This window comes from Trachypithecus francoisi, unplaced genomic scaffold (genome assembly GCF_009764315.1).
Source record: "Trachypithecus francoisi isolate TF-2019V2 unplaced genomic scaffold, Tfra_2.0 Lachesis_group10, whole genome shotgun sequence".
NCBI classification, from domain to species: domain Eukaryota; kingdom Metazoa; phylum Chordata; class Mammalia; order Primates; family Cercopithecidae; genus Trachypithecus; species Trachypithecus francoisi.
The window spans coordinates 47,172,788-47,188,051 of NW_022681455.1; the positions used below are offsets into that span (position 1 = coordinate 47,172,788).

The following is a 15,264-nucleotide window of genomic DNA, read 5'->3' on the forward strand; positions in this document are numbered from 1 at the left end:
CTGGAATGGTCCTGATTATTTAGAAATTCTCAGAATCCTTATGTCCTTGCCACCAATGAGGAGCTGTTGTTGTCATTAGAGTATGACATGTTTCCATCACACCTTGTGCTATGGCTGCTGGGACCAGTAATGGGAAGGCTTGACCATGGTGGGACACCCCCCGACCCCGCACTTCCTTGAATTCATTCAGGGAGTTCATTCCCTGTCCTTCAGTTGACAGGGAACAATCATTAGAAATTGCTATTATGCCTTTGGAGAGGGCTGGCTGTTGTCTCCCTATTCTTTCAGTTATATACTTATGGACTGCAAATATCATTTATTTATGCCAACAGCTGGCTCCTTATCAATAGCGGACTTAGTTGAAACTGCTCACACCTATACTTTCCAGCATTCTTGGCAACAATCTAATCTTAGGCACAGTTGAACTCTGCGCTGTTTCTCTGGCATCAATATTTATGGGATTATGTTTTTTTCTCTATAAATAGAATTCCCAGTAGAGCTGTCTCCTTCCTGTCCATCTTGGCCTCACATGTGCCCATGTGCACACACACATTGATGGAAAGAGCAGGTCTCCACATAGGGTCTAAAAGAAATCATGACTCAAAAAGAGTTAGGCAGATGACCTGTAAAGCCTTGGTTTTGTTTTACCTCTCATTTTACCAGTTTTTGATAACATATTCATTAGCATCTATCTTTTCTAGGAACTGTTGGGCCACTTGCCTTTGAGAAAAGCTCCTTTGTGTTTCTGTAACTGGACAGAGATAGAGGAGAAGACAGCTGAGAAAATAGGTGGGAGGACAGAAAAGATAGCCACTTCCATCTTTGGAAAAATGTTTGGAGGTTTGGTAAGTTATATGAATGAGACAAACTTCCTCTGGAAGGACAGTAATTTAAAGTCATTTAAAATCTCAGGGGAGGTCTATATACATGTGTGCACAGTAAAATTTTAGACACATTTTATATTTTAGCATGTTTTAGCACATTCCTGTTTATCAACACAACAGGAAGAGGTCTGAATGAATTACACCCTAGCCTCAGGTTTGTACCTCTTCTGTGAGGATTTGTGAAAGTTAAAACTCTGTGGATTTGGTTTCCTCTTTCATACAGTAAGGGGAAAAATAAAGTGAGCTCAGATCTATTCACATTCAGGTTTCATTATTACATACCCATTCCCCACCTTCTATTTGTAGATTACTTATGTAATTGTTCTTTTATCAACGTCAGCAGTCACCAAACCAAAGCCTGGAAAGAACACCGATTTCTACTTATCTTTATTCTTGTTTTCTCCTCAAACTGGTTATTAAATTCTTGAACATCTTTTGAGATGAGCTAAGAACCTACTAAAATTTAATTATTGGGTTCAGAACAGAGGTATAATTTTTAAGAATTCTGGAATTATAAGTCTGGTGGGGACAAAAAGAATTACTTGGCTCAGTCACTCTTCCCCCAGGACACTTCACCAATCTGCTAAACTTGCATTTGTTCAACTACTGTATACTGTATACTGACAGCCTCCCATTTCCCAGGCATTGTGCCATGTACTGGCTGTTAACAATATAGTCATGCCCGCCTATCATGCATGGTAGCTCCATGCCTCAAGAGAAACTCCGAAAGCCACAATCCAGACTCACTTCTGCAAACTTCTGGGTTACCGAGAATCTCTGTTCCGGGGTCCCTATTTTAACTCTCCTATGTTTCATTGATTGGTTGTGCCTTCAGAGTCCAGTTTGTGACCCTACCTCCAAATCTGATCCTTTCCCATCCCAGAATTGAGATATGTGCTTATAAATTTGTGTTTCTTTTGCCACTAATTAGAACTTCATTCAGCTCAAGAGTATTTCTCCTGCTGCTGGTGCCTGCAGCCTAGCACAGCTGTCTGCTCCTTCCTAACAAGGATTCTATTTTTCTATTTAGTCTGCACTTTGCATCTGAGAAGAGCTTCACTCAGGATGATTTGTTGTTTTTAGCTCATTGCTCAATATGCCTCCTGGCATTCTAGTAGGGTTCATTTCCCACAGAAGACCAGTCCAGCTCATTTCCACTGTAAAAGGCTTAGCTGCAAGCCTCATGGGTTGGCTCTATTCCAATCCCTTGTAACTGAAGATGTTCACCAGCCGCTTGTGGTTCAGTACAGCAGGAGTGACCACCAAGCCCTTAAAAGATGATTAATGGCATTCCACAAAAGGTGCCAAGCTCTTTCTTCTAGCCAAGATTTCAGCTTAGTAACAGGACCCAGTCTTCCTGGAATCCCTAGGTAGGGCTTATTTCTCATCTCCTCTACTCAACTTCATTTAAAGAAAGGAAAGACCAGATAATTTGAGCTTCTTGAATTGTTTGCTTTTAAAAATTAAGAAGTACCTGAACAGAACTCCAGAGAGGTGATAGCTACCTCATAAAAAAGAAATAAAATAATTCCTTCTAATTTACAAAGTGCTTTTCAATATGTTTTGATTTGATTATTTTGGCAATTGTGTAAGTTAAGTGGAATTTATTTTCATTTCACAATTGCAGAAAATGAAAATGTAACATTTAAATTCTAAATAAAAAGAATTTGTTAACTATTTCCCTAAATTTCTCAGCCCAAAGAATCAAGTATTTCTCTTTGACTATGAGCCAGTTAGTTTTTGTTGCTTGGGGCATAATTTTAATAAAATCATGATTGTTAATTTGATCTCCACCTGAGTTCCTTATAAACAATTCTTTTTTTCAGAAAAAAGAAGAACACACATTTCAAAGCTATCTTCCTGTTCCTGCGTTAATTTGCATGTTCTCACTTATAAGTGGCAGCTAAGCACTGGGTATATATGAACATAAAGATGGAAACAATCAACACTAGGGACTCAGAGCAGAGAGAGAGGGAGAGGGGGAAAGGGCTGAAAAGCTACCTATTGGGCCGGGCACGATGGCTCAGGCCCATAATCCCAGCAATTTGGGAAACGGAGGCTGGTGCATTGCTTGAGCTCAGGAGTTCGAGACCAGCCTGGGCAACATGGTGAAACCCTGTCTGTACTAAAAATACAAAAATTAGCCGGGCATGGTGGTGCGCACCTGTGGTCCCAGCTACTTGGGAGGCTGAGGTGGGAAAGTCACCTGAGCCCTGGAGGCGAAGGTTGAAGGGAGCCAAGATTGCACCACTGCACTCCAGCGCGGGAGACAGAAGAAGAACCTGTCTCAAAAACAAAACAAAACAAAACAAACAAACAAAAAAACAGCTATGTATTGGGTACTATGCTACTACCTGGTGACAGGATCATTTGCACCCCAAACCTCAACATTACACAATCTACTATCCATATAACAAAACTGCACAGGTACCCCCCACGCTAAAATAAAAGTTGACATTACACTAGAAAAAACAAGCTATCTTCCTGATAAACGTGATTGTCCTCGGTATCTAAGGAGAGTCAGGTGTCTAAGGATGGAAACACAAATGATCAGGCCTGCTGGAAAACCCCTGCAGAGTAGGCTCTGTGGGATCTTTATATACGAATGGTCAAATTAAAGATGTTACAAACTCTTCTTGGGTGATCTATTTTAAATAAGAGTAAAACACACTTCTCCTACTTCTCATTCCATGCTTACACTGATAAATCTTCATTGTTTCAAACCTGCCAAAACCCCCTAATTCTTTACATTTCCCTTTACATATGAATAGTATTTTCATCGTGATTTTCTTAAAAAGTAAAACTAACTTTTAAAATCATATTCCCCAGATGATTCTTCTAGAAATAGAACCAGTTGACTGGCATTCCACCTAGCCTGAAAATATCACATCAAGTCATCCTCAGAAACCATCCAGATTCTACACCATACAGAATGAAAAGCAAACTCAAGATCATCGCAGTTTTGAACTCCCACAGTCTGCCCTCAAACTTCCCTTCTATTAAGCTTCCTTCCACGCATCTGAATTCCAGGTAAACCAGAATTGAACTTTTAACTTTTCTAAGTTAAAAGGAAAGTGCTGCTTCCAAAGGTTTATATATTTTGAGATTTTATAGACATGGTCAAATTGCCCTCCTAACCTGTACCCATTTACACTCACTGGTAAGCTGCAGAAATGCCTGTTTCATCACTCTGTCCACAATATCTTTTTAATGTTGCCAAATGGATAGGCAAAATTTTTGCCTTATTGTTTTAATTTTCCTGTGTTTGATTACTAGTAAGTTTAAGCATTTTTCAGAGATTTACTGGCCATTTGTATTTTTTTCCAGCTTGACTACTTAAGTCATTTTCCTAAGTTTATCTATTGGAGTGTTCATCTTTTTCTTAAAAATTGTGTTTTAGAAGCTCTTTTGTCTTTGTCACTCCTATTATAGGTATTTGCTCATGATTTATAGTCCATCTTTAAATCTTTTGCATTATTTTCTTCTGCACAAAAGATTAAAATGTTCATGAAATCACATCTGTCAATCTTTTCCATTATGGATTTTACTTATTCATTTTTACTTTTAGTTATATTTAGAGACAGGGTCTCACTCTGCTGCCCAGGCTAGAGCGTAGTGCCGTGATCATAGCTCACCGCAGCCCCATCCTGGGCTCAAATGATCCTCTCGTCTCAGCCTCCTGAATGGCTGAGACTATAGGCACGCACCACCACACCCAGCTAATTATTTTTTAATTTATTTTTTTGCAAAGACAAGGTCTCGACGTACTGCTCACACTGGTCTTGAATTCCTGGGCTCAAGTGATCCTTCTTCCTCAACCTCTCAAACTGTTGAGATTTCAGGTATGAGCCACCACACCCAGCCCCATTATGGATTTTAAACTTGGGGTTGTGTGAACAATGTGTGGTTTTGTTTGCTTGTTTATGTTTTGAGACAGAGTCACACCCTGTCACCCAGGCTGGAGTGCAGTGGTGCAATCTCGGCTCACCGCAACCTCTGCCTCCTGGGTTCAAGCGATTCTCCTGCCTCGGTCTCCGGAGTAGCTGGGACTACAGGTGTACGTCACCATGCCCGGCTTATTTTTGTATTTTTAGTAGAGACAGAGTTTCACCATGTTGGCCAGGTTGGTCTCAAACTCCTGACCTCAGGTGATCGGCCCACCTCAGCCTCCAGAAGTGCTGGGATTACAGGCGTGAACCACCATGTCCGGCCAAAGAATGTGTTTTCTGTAAAAAGATTGGAAAACATTCTTCTACATTTTAGTCTAACACTTCATCAGTTCTTTAAATTATTTTTAATACACTTAAATCTTCAATCTTTCTTAAGTTAATTTAGGTTTTGGGATGAAATAAGTAAATCTTCAATCCTTCTGGAATTTATTTAGGTTTTCAGATTTCCTTTCATTTCCTCCAAGTGAATAGCCAATTTTGTCAACTGTATTTCCCAATGAAACCATTTTTTATCTAGACCACCTTGATAATTCTTCATCAATTTTATTTATTTATTTTAAATTTTATTTTTAATTGACAAATAATAATTGTACACATTTATAGAGTACCTAGTGATGTTTTGATATATATATAATATATGGTGATCAGATCAGGGTAATTAGCATATCCATCATCTCAAACATTTATCTTTCTTTGTGTTGGGAACATTGAATATTCTCCTTCTAGTTATTTGAAACTATATATTACTGTTAACTATAATCATTCTGCAGTGGTATAGAACACCGTAATTTATTCCCCCTATCGAGCTGTAAGTTTGTTTAATGAGGCCCACCTTTTCCTATAAAATTCTGACCTAAATATATTTTTTAAATTATGCCATATCTACATCTTTTACCAATTGCCTGCTTAATTGATACATTGGTCAACAACATAAAAGAGTATGATATGCCTAAGAAATATATCATTAAGTGTCTTATCAGAAATAATTAGCTTGATTCTTTAAGAGGTTAAGTATAGGGAAGTCTCCAAGTAGAACCATTCTGCATGCAGCACAAACACAAGCGTAAAAGGTGCTTATGGAAAATATAATCTGCTTAACACAAATTCTCTTTACCCAGAACTTTGCAGGTGTGAATCTGTTGTATTGTGACAGGCTGTCTCAACTTCACAAATGTATAATAAATATCTGCTTATCTCAAAACAGTAAAGAAACTCTTATCAGGTTTTAAAGTTTTGTCTTCCGAGAAAGAAGAAAAGAATAAGAAAATTATCTTAAAGACTTTAAAGTCTTTACATTTGTGGACCTCTGGAGATTAAAAACTGACATTTGCACTGAAACCAAGACACCATGAGGATCTGATAACGCTCATCAATAAAACGTTAACTAGAGTTTGCAGTTTTAGGAGTGCATACCTCATTGCTGTTCATCTCTGCATTTTATTTATTCAACTGACTACACATAGGAAATTTATTTTAACTCTGTGAAATGCTAGGACATTTTCCACTTCTATTATTAATTCCTATGAATTTTCATTCTCAACATGCCAGCTCCCAGTTTCCATCAGCCACTGACCAGGAGCCTCTATGAGATTATCTGTGGCTTATTGGGGAGGGGATGTGATAAGAAGGCTTCCCTTCCTTAGTGGTTTTGTGTACTACGGGGTGAGTTTATCAAGGCTTCAACCCAGCTGTGCATGGAAGAGGGTATGTTTCAGATCACGATGCCATAGGCCTTTAGTACTATCCCTCCAAGATTCTAAATTGTTTTCACATCTATTAAAACCATGTATCTCTGGGCGTGGTGGCTCACGCCTATAATCCCAGCACTTTTGGAGGCAAAGGCCGGTGGATTACTTGAGGTCAAGAGTTTGAGAAGAGCCTGGCCAACATGGTGAAACTCTGTCTCTACTAAAAATACAAAAATTAGCCAGGCGTTGTGGCAGACGCCTGTAATCCCAGCTGCTCAGGAGACTGAGACAGGAGGATTGCTAGAACCTGGGATGCAGAGGTTGAGGTGAGCCGGGATTGTGCCACTGCACTCCAGCCTGAGCAACAGAGACTCTGTCTCAAAAATAAATAAATAAATAAAATAAAACCATGTATCTATCCAGTCAAGAACTCTGAAGACCTTGAAATCTTGTGAGCACTACTCTGCTAAGACAAACACAATTTAGGAAAATCCCAAGACATACGTATTTGGCAACAGCGTTTCCCCTTCTTTACAAGCGATGGGTGTTCCCTGCCAAAGAACATTAAAAAGAAAGTCAGGTTGCTGGGTGCGGTGGCTCACGCCTGTAATCCCAGCACTTTGAGAGGCCGAGGTGGGAGGATCACGAGGTCAGGAGATCAGGAGATCGAGACCATCCTGGCTAACACGGTGAAACCCTGTCTCTGCTAAAAATACAAAATATTAGCCCAGCGTGGTGGCGGGAGCCTGTAGTCCCAGCTACTCCGGAGGCTGAGGCAGGAGAATGGCTTGAACCCGGGAGGCGGAGCTTGCAGTGAGCCGAGATCGCGCCACTGCACTCCAGCCTGGGCGACAGAGCGAGACTCTGTCTCAAAAAATACAATAAAATAAAATGAAGTAAAATAAAACTAGGCAAAATATTTTGAAAGTTACAAATATAAACATTTAGATTAGGTAGGTTACACAACAGTTTCATAAGCACAATTTTCCTTAAGCAAAATTGTGAATTCAGTGACACTTGTCCTGGGGATGCCACTCCCCTACTTTCTGAGTTGTGCACCCTTGTGACGCACACCCCTACCACTGCGAATGCCCTCAGATATCCAGTACGCTCTTGCTTCTTCCAGTTTTTACTTTACTTACTCTCAGCCAAAGCACTAAAATCATTTACTTATATCCTAATTTGAATGAATGCGTTCATTTACTTTTTTAAAGAAGATGTTTGCATTCCTTTAGTTGTGTAATGAAAGACATCAGAAAGCGCATTGTTGTGAAAGTATGGTGCTTTCCTTGCCCTCAGCCCAGCAACAGACAGACCCTGTTATGGGGACATTGTCCCTGTTTTTTAAGAAATTTACTCTCCTTTTGGAAAAGCAAGACATACGAGGCATCCATCAATAATTCACGTCAGCTTACGGTTATGCACAAAAGGTGAGTTTGCAAGTTGAGCTTGTCAGACTCCACAGGCATACACTCCTATTTCCAATCTTAATGCTTATTGGCACCATTTTACAAATGAAATAACCAGGACAAGACAACTAAATAATTTGCTCAATGTTTTACTACTTGTCAATGGTTGAATAAAGTATTACGGGACCATTATTAGAACACTTGTCAATTTGGGTTATGGTTAGATAATGAGTGGTGTTTTCTTAATGAAAACAGAACATAATAGAAGGCTTGTGTTAATATTCTAACATATTAAAGGATGTACTTTTGTTTATTTTTTGTTATTCTCGCCTCTGCTTGTAATCTCCAGCCCATGAATGTTATTATCAAGTTGAGCTTAATGGATCTCAGCACGAAAAAGTCAAGTTCATCACTTCTCTATGCCTCTCCCACTTTGACCTGGTTTCTATTCCTCCTTCAGTGTCTTTCCTTTATGTAGCCTCTGGCATGGCGTATTACATAGGCTATCAGGTTTACATAAATGGATTTTTCATGAAAACAAAGAAAAGAGAAAAGAAAAATTATATATTTTCAAGGCAGCTACTAAGAAAATACAGTGTGTCATTGTATATTTACTTGGGGATGTAGCAGGAGAAATGATTAGTCAATTCTAGGGTTTTTTGGAGTCCTGGAAAGGAGTTAAATTGATAAGGACTTCCTGGGTACATATGGATTCAGGCAAAGCTTCAACTAATTCACCCTAAAGGAAAAATAAGCTTAATTCTCTCAAGCGCAATTTTATTTTAAGAGATTGCTATGGTTAATGTATTATGAATTAGTGAAAACCATATGACCGATCTTTGGTGGAGCCCATTTTATTCTAGTCAATCTACCTCCCTGGCACAGCAGAAGAATGGGGGTCCTGCGTTTTCACAGAGGGAAGAGTGTGCTTCGAGTCAGATAATCTGGAGCTTGAGCCTCAGCTAATCACCTCATTATAGTTAGTAAGCAGATTGAAATCTGTTGTTTCTGCTCATTGTTTTTTCAGCTCTGTTCCCTTAATTAACCATCTTTGGGAAATGAGATATTGAAATCAGAATTTTTTTTCAAGGAGAGAAAAAATAATCTCAGACTAACAGGTAGTATTGGTCATAGTAATACACGTTCTTAGTAATCAAAGTACAGTTATTGGGCTTACCTGGTGATTTCTCTCTTCACGCCACAGCTCGAGGGAGCCCTTCCTTCAGTGTACTTGTGACTCAATTACTTCTTATGCTGTTTGGAAAGAAAGTATTAGTATCTGAGCAACAGCAGCTCACTGGTGTGAACACAGGCTCACTGATCCATCAGCAGTTCCTGGCACACATTATGGTCTGTGCAGGTAGACAAGCCTGGGACACACCCCCTTCAAGACGGAAACAATATACTTTTCTGCTAACTCCCCTCCACCTTAAAGTCACTATTAGGTCTGGTAAGAGGAAGGAGCGCAGAGCTCAAGACTTAATGATTCTCCCAGCAAACATAGATGGGTGTCTGAAATCACAGAAGGGAAATGGGAGAGAAAAGCTCTAGGGGAATGTGAAACACTTTTGCCCTAGATCGGTTTGCTACAAAATGCTACTCCATCAAAACTTCCCGTCCAGCCTCTGAACACACTGGGTCATACTCTATAAAGCTGAAGGAATGCAGCCCTTCATGCATAATTCCAATGAGGACAGGTGGGTAATTCCTGTGGAGCAGTAAATAAGAGTAGATATTGTTTTTCCTTTTCCAACTTTTTCATTTAAGGCTAAAGAATCAACTAGCTAGTTTCCCAGATAAAACAACCTCAGACTTCTGGGTGGGATAGTACCAAAGGAGCTGTGGCAAAAGACAGCAACAGGGTGGATGCTGAGGTGAATGCTTTCAGTGTGTTCTTTGTCCTTAGAAAACGTAGAGTGAAACCTGATTAACTTCTTTAGTAAAGATTTGTTTTCTTTCCAAGGAGTCATCCAGTTTGAAAACTGTGAAAGGTCAAGATTCTTATGTGCTGTATCTTTAGCCACATTGGCTCATAAATTACTTTTGGTCAAGGTAATGAGCAACTAACAACCACATCTAAATTAGCAATTTGTCATTCTGTTATGAAATAATGAAGGGGATAATAATATGTTAATTCTCAAAAATGCCACTGAAAAGAAAGCAAAGGATATCTCTGAATTCAGTTAATTTATTAATTTTCTTTTGTTTCCTTTAAGCATTCCACATTTTACAAATGACTTGAGCTGGCTTACAATGTTAATGCACAAAATAAAATAGTGTGAGAATTAACAATTTTAAAATCATGATAAAAGCTCTATATAAACTATAAAAAAGGAAACTATAAAACTAAAGAGTCAATTAAGAAAAGTAATGCAAATAATAATCCCTGAAATTATTGTTTCATAAATTTGAAACTTATCTCTAGGGACAGAACTTCCTAACAGTTAAAGAAAAGGGAAAGCTAGTCAGGTACATTGTTCTCACAATTGGAAAAGAGGAAGCATCTATGTTTTCATGAAAGAGTAAGTAAATTCTAATAGAAACATCTTTTTTAGAGTTAACAATATTCCCATCAACATTTGAACTTCTAATTGCACGCTGAAGACCTTTAGTGCCATGTGGGCCTAAACCCCGTATGACCCACATGTCTTCCAGACCAGCTGGGCCACTGATCCATATTATACTCATTATGATTGGGTCTAGGTCTAGCCCACTGAAAAAATTATCAAGAGAATGGGGCTGACCTGACAAACTCGGATTGTCAGGTAGACTCAAGCTTCAACCATTGTTCCTTTGTCCCCCATCAGCCTGGGTGGAAAAAAGTTAATCTCATAATTTAGTTGAGTTAATTCCATTCTCCTTCTGCTTGTTTTCTGCAGGGTTTTGCCTGTTTTACAGTCCATTAATTATAACTGGAGACCAAATTTCCATTCCAAAAGGTTAAAGACTTCCAGAAATACACACTGTTACTCAGTAGGTTCAATGTCTGAAGTTTTAAGATGAGAGATACCATCTTCTCAGTTCAGGGCCACACCTTTCCTACTGTCTATATTAAATTGCAAGTGTTTATAGTAATTCACTGACATCCTAGTAGGAATGTGTTTATAAAAAGGAATTGATAATCTACTAATCACTAGGGCAAGAAAGTGGCCATGGAATTGGGTGCAAACAGTTAAAATGACCAACTAGTGTGGAGTTTAAGATGGTGAGGAGTTGAAGCTGAGATGGAAGCTCTGTTACCCACCTTTGGCTCATTGTGCCATTGCAGCCCAATAACTTCCTAGGGGCCAACGTATGGCCCTCAGAACCAAAGGAAACACTACATTGTCTCATTAGACCAAAAACACTTTAGCAGACACTAGTAGGTGAGGCAACAAGTAGATATCAACGATTCCATGAGTGAATTGGTTTTGGAGAAAATCTGAATCCAAACAGATGAATGCATTTAATAGCCTTTTAATTCTGTGTTTAATAGAAGGAAGTCAAGTATGTACAATATTCAGATTGTTTCAGAAATAAGGTGTGTTTTTCAAACTGATGACTCACCAAAAAGCAATTTACTCACCCCTTCTAATTTCCTGCTAAGAATCTGTTAGTGCACACAACACTAAATTCCTCAATACTTCCTGGTGAGTTTGAAGAGCTCTCTGGTCTTTGCGAAGGACACAGTGCAAAAAGAAGCAGCATGGGTTTATGCACTGTGGCAGCATTCGGACCTCTTGTTACCTTAAGAGCTCAGGACAAAGCTAACCTTCTGAGTGCTGAGCTGTGGAGTTTGTTGCCTCTCTAGTTTGATTATAATGTTTCACAGGCATAAACAAGGTGTTCACTTGAGCATAAGAAGCCAGGTAAACAAATTATTTTGGTTCATCTGGTCAACTTTACATTCCACAAATGCTAGGAAAAAAAAAAAAAAGAGAGAGAGAGAAGAAGAAAGGCCTGGGGCTGAGGAAGAGTTTCAAGCCTTCTAACTTCATTTGTTGGTGTTGGTTTAGTGAAGAGTCTGATGGCTTGGTTTCCCAGCAAAGGAGCAGGGTCCCACAAATAAACAGCAAGAAGCCTGAGTCCTGGGAGAAAGAAAACGGCAAACAGAATCATGTTTCTGGAACTAGTTATCTAAATTCATATGTCAACAAACTGTCCCTGAGTGACTACTGGGTGTGAGACAATATCTAAATGAGACAGATCAGCAGGTGAACCAGAAAATGACAGGAACCCAATTAGAGAAGGACCCTGATGCCCATGTCCATCCATCGAAAGTGCTGGACATTCTTTGAGTCTGGTCATAGAGAAGTTTTACCCCAGGGACTGCAAACACAAATGGCAGACTTGAGTGATGTGATGATGCAAGAGTGTAAAAGGCCCTGGACTGTTTCAGGTGGTTCTATTCCATAGTTGCAAAATGTTTGAAAGCATTAAATATATGTATATGTATATATATATATATTGCAAGTATAATTTTTTTAACTGAAAGGAGGAGTTAAAAAGAGAAGAGTTGAGTATAAACTGTAAATTTCAGCGAGACGATTTTTCTGACTACTATGATAAAAGTCTTATCAAAGCTGATACAGGCTCTTCATACTACTCGGAACTAGGGCTTAAGATAAGGAGAGGTGGGTTTGAAATTATGAAGCTACCTAAGGACAAGCGTTGGACAAGGTGACTTATGAGAAATTGCTTTTATCAGTGGGGTAGGGTGGCATTGTGTTATAATTGAGACCTGGACAGCTAATTCGAGGAAGAGAAGAACTGTCAAGCACTTAGTATCAGCCAAAATTTTGTTGTTGTTGTTGAGATGGGGTCTCATTCTGTTACCTGGGCTGGAGTGCAGTGGCATTATCTCAGCTCACTGCAACCTCCACTTCCTGGGCTCAAACGATTCTCCAGCCTCAGCCCCCCAAGCAGCTGGGACCACAGGCGTGAGCCACCAATGCCCAGCTAATTTTTGTATTTTTTGTAGAGGCAGGGTTTCGCCATGTTGCCCAGGCTGGTCTTGAACTCCTGAGCTCAAAGCGATCCGCCTACCTCAGCCTCCCGAAGTGTTGTAATTACAGGTGTAAGTCACAGTTCCTGGCTCAGCAAACATTTTTTAAAATTTTTTGTTTTTAATTTGTATGGACACATAGTAGGTATATATTTTTATGGGGTACATGAGATATTTTGATACAGGCATACAATGTGTAATCATCACCTCAAACATTTGAGGTTATGCAGTATCATTTCTTTGTGTTACAAACATTCCAATTATACACTTTTAGGTATTTTTAAATAATAAATTGTTGTTGACTATAGTCACCCTGTTGTGCTATCAAATACTAGATCTTATTTATTCTACCTAATATTTTTGTACCCACTAACCATCCCCACTCCTGCACTGCCCACTACTCTTCCCGGCCTCTGGAAACCATCATTCTTTTCTCTACTTCCATCAGTTTAATTGTTTTAATTTTTAGCTCCCACAAATCAGTGAGAACATGTGAAGTTTGTCTTTCTTTACCTGGCATGTTTCACTAAATGTCCTCCAGTTCCATCCACGTTGTTGCAAATGGCAGGATCTCATTCCTTTTTTTTTTTTTTTTTTTGTGGTGGATCAGCCAACATTTACTGAGTACTTCCTATGTGCCAAGTACTGTTGTGATCAGTTCTCATGTGTTTTTATATTCTCTGCAACCTTATTTTATAGATAATGGAGTCAAGGCATCGAGCAGTTAGGTGAATGGTGAGCCAGAAAGTCAACACGACCTGACTTCGAAGTCTGTTCTGTTACCCTATTCTCTACTGATTCCTAAAGATAGATGGAAAATACAAATATAAGTGCCTGACTCTTGCTAAATAACCAAAGAAAAAGCAAAGGCAAACACAGGTGTTAATGAGACAGAACATTCTTATCATCTGAACCTTCCATAATAAATTGGAGAGCCATCAAAGTCCTATAGAGTCCACACTTCATTTTATTCAAGAAGCAAGCTTCAAGTGTCACTAAATTCAAGGTCCTGGGTAAATCTGGCAGTCGGTCAAGACGCCATCTGAGGCCTTTAATCAGTTCAGATTGTACAGTATTGGCACACAATTATTATTCTCTGTACAGAATGTACAGAGATAACACTGAGAAGAGAAAGCTATAACCTATAAAATAAATGATAATCCTTTTTCCCCCTCACTCTGTGTTTAAAATAAGAGTTATACAGCACCAAAAAGTCTACCACTCCAAGCTCAAAAGATTCTCGTGAGGCCACTGGAAAGGTACAGCTGCAGGCACCAGAACACATCCCCTGCAATCACACGATGCTCAGGAATTCTACAGGGTCAGGACAGCCTCAGTGAAGAACCTGCTACATCTAACAAGAATCCTGCTTTTTACCATGCAGATTCTAGAGTTCCAGACCCTTTACAGTAAGATGCATTTTTCCATTAGCCTATAGCATCAGAGAGAAATAACACAAGCAAGGCTTCCGGAGAACACTCATGAGTCTGCTGGATTAGAGGCTAACACCCAACAGACTTAGAGTGCAAAGGGTCCATACCTGTGGATGAGAAGTTCTTCTAGAATAAAATTAAGCTGATTCCATCCCTGGGCACTTTTTCTCTGGTGTTGTGGCCGTGCTCAACTTCCTCATGAGAACAAACATCTGAAGATGTGACCTGAGATTAGAACATTCTTTTTCACTTACGTATTGTTTCAACAAACCCCAGGTTGACTCCCGTACTTCCAAATGTCCTTTAGGCAAAGAGAGACATCTAGTGGCCAAGATTCACAATGTTGTAGAGGCCACCTGTTTACAAAATCACTATGGGATATAATCACTTAATTTACCATGAAGGTGACTGAGAGACTTAACGGAGGAGGCGGGAGAAGGAGCGGTCCAAACCAGGTAACCTCTGTGACCTGGGTTGCCTTGTCCAGTTTTTCAGGACATAGATTCTTCTTGGAGCAGAATTCATTCATTCATTCATTCATTCATCTATTTATTCATTAAACAAGCATTTATATTAAATGTCTACTAGGTGCAAGACACTGTGTTAAGCCCCAGGACCAAAATCTATAAATACACTCTTCAACCATCTATAATGGAGAAGGTAGGCCAGCAACAATCAGTTAAAATATGTTACGATAGGGACTGAACACATTGTGCCACAGAAGGCTATAGAAGAGGCACTTACATGAATCTTTGAGGATAAGAAAAAGTGTTTAAAACACAGGTCTCAAACTGGCACCCTGAGGGCCTCATCTGGCCTGCAGATGTGTTTTGTTTGGACCATGCATTGTTTTTGTAACTCTGAATTAGTTGCTGACATTTAAACATCAGGGGATTTCACATGAAAACCCAAATTT

The 15,264-nt window shown here is 39.4% G+C and overlaps 1 protein-coding gene across 1 annotated transcript in view; it reads right to left on the minus strand.

The window, feature by feature from the left end:
* ADGRF1 (adhesion G protein-coupled receptor F1) overlaps positions 1-14,969 on the minus strand; it is a 49,842-nt gene extending 34,873 nt beyond the window's left edge. Inside the window, exons 1-3 of the mRNA XM_033217391.1 lie at positions 14,456-14,969; positions 10,676-10,739; positions 9,109-9,185 (exon numbers count right to left, since the gene is read on the minus strand). The gene's annotated coding sequence lies outside the window, so the exon portion shown is untranslated. The remainder of the gene's footprint in view (positions 1-9,108; positions 9,186-10,675; positions 10,740-14,455) is intronic.
* Between the last annotated feature and the right edge of the window lie 295 nt (positions 14,970-15,264).